This window comes from Anolis carolinensis, unplaced genomic scaffold (genome assembly GCF_035594765.1).
Source record: "Anolis carolinensis isolate JA03-04 unplaced genomic scaffold, rAnoCar3.1.pri scaffold_7, whole genome shotgun sequence".
Lineage (NCBI taxonomy): Eukaryota > Metazoa > Chordata > Lepidosauria > Squamata > Dactyloidae > Anolis > Anolis carolinensis.
Window position 1 is genome coordinate 39,663,263 of NW_026943818.1, and position 2,267 is coordinate 39,665,529.

Genomic DNA, 2,267 nt, shown 5'->3' on the forward strand with positions numbered 1-2,267 from the left:
TGTTTATTGGAAGGTTACGAGGTTGGATGGCCATCTGTCGGGAGGGATCGGATTGTGTCTTCCTTAAAGGCAGAATGGGGTTGGAATCGATGGGCCGTCAGGGCCTCTTCAAACGGTGATTCTATAGCCCGATTTCTCTATGCGGAGTCTAATGTCTATGAAATTGGATGGCCATCTGTCGGGAGGGATCGGATTGTGTCTTCCTCAATGGAAAAATGGGGTTGGGATGGATGATCCTTGGGGTCTCTCTCTTCAAACTCTATGATTCTGTCGCTCTTATCTCTCCCTGAGCTTTGTAATGTTTATGAGGCTGGATGGCCATCTGTCGGGAGGGATCGGATTGTGTCTTCAATGGAAGAATGGGGTTGGAATGGATGATCCTTGGGGTCTCTCTCTTCAAACTCTATGATTCTGTCGCTCTTATCTCTCCCTGAGCTTTGTAATGTTTATGAGACTGGGTGGCCATCTGTCGGGAGGGATCGGATTGTGTCTTCCTCAATGGAAGAATGGGGTTGGGATGGATGATCCTTGGGGTCTCTTCAAACTCTATGATTCTGTCGCTCTTATCTCTCCCTGAGCTTTGTAATGTTTATGAGACTGGATGGCCATCTGTCGGGAGGGATCGGATTGTGTCTTCCTCAATGGAAGAATGGGGTTGGGATGGATGATCCTTGGGGTCTCTTCAAACTCTATGATTCTGTCGCTCTTATCTCTCCCTGAGCTTTGTAATGTTTATGAGGCTGGATGGCCATCTGTCGGGAAGGATCGGATTGTGTCTCTTCCTTATGTGGAGTCTAAGGATGGCCATCTGTCGGGAGGGGTCGGATGGTGTCCTGAAAAGGAAGAAGCGGGTCGGAATTGATGGCCCGTTGCTTTCTTTCCCAACTCTAGGACTGTCTGATCCTATAGCATGATTTCTCCACGAAGTCTATGAGGTTGGATGGCCATCTGTCGGGAGGGATCGGATTGTGTCTTCCTCAATGGAAGGAGGATTTTGGGCTGGGTGACCTCTGGGCATCTCTTCCAACTCTAGCACTGTATGATCCTATTTGTCCGTGAATATTGTAATGTTTACGAGGCTGGCTGGCCATCTGTCGGGAGGGATCGGATTGTGTCTTCCTTACGTGGAGTCTAATGCCTATGAGGTTGGATGGCCATCTGTCGGGAGGGGTCGGATGGTGTCCTGAAAAGGAAGAAACGGGTCGGAATCAATGGCCTGTTGCTTTCTTTTCCCAACTCTAGGACTTTCTGATCTTATTTCACGATTTCTCCCAAGAAAATTCCAAATGTCTATGAGGTTGGATGGCCATCTGTCGGGAGGGATCGGATTGTGTCTTCCTCAAAGGAAGGAGGATTTTGGGCTGGGTGACCTCAGGGCATTTCTTGCGACGCTAGCATAGCATGATCCTATTACTCCACAACTACTGTAATGTTTACGAGGCTGGCTGGCCATCTGTCGGGAGGGATCGGATTGTGTCTTCCTTACGTGGAGTCTAATGCCTATGAGGTTGGATGGCCATCTGTCGGGAGGAATCGGATTGTGTCTTCCTTACGTGGAGTCTAATGCCTATGAGGTTGGATGGCCATCTGTCGGGAGGAATCGGATTGTGTCTTCCTTACGTGGAGTCTAATGCCTATGAGGTTGGATGGCCATCTGTCGGGAGGGGTCGGATTGTGTCTTCCTTACGTGGAGTCTAATGCCTATGAGGTTGGATGGCCATCTGTCGGGAGGGGTCGGATGGTGTCCTGAAAAGGAAGAAACGGGTCGGAATCAATGGCCTGTTGCTTTCTTTTCCCAACTCTAGGACTTTCTGATCCTATTGCACGATTTCTCCAAGAAAATTCCAAATGTCTATGAGGTTGGATGGCCATCTGTCGGGAGGGATCGGATGGTGTCTCCCTCAATGGCAGATTGGGGTTGGGATGGATGATCCTGGGGGTCTCTCTCTTCAAACTCGCTCTTGTCTCTCCATGAGCTTTCTACTGTATAATCCTATAGCCCTGTTTCTCCATAACTGTTGCATTGTCGGTGAGGCTGGCTGGCCATCTGTCGGGAGGGATCGGATTGTGGCAGACCGGGGCTGGACTGGATGGCCTTTGGGGGCCCCTTCCCGCTCTTCCTTTCGCTGTCCGGACTTTGTTCCGAAGCGACGCCGTCTATTATTTGCTCCCAACGCTCCGTCCCTTGCCTTTGTGTATTCTTTTCCCAAAAAGCAATATTTATTTGCATCACAACAACAACAACAACAACAACAAAAACCGCCTCC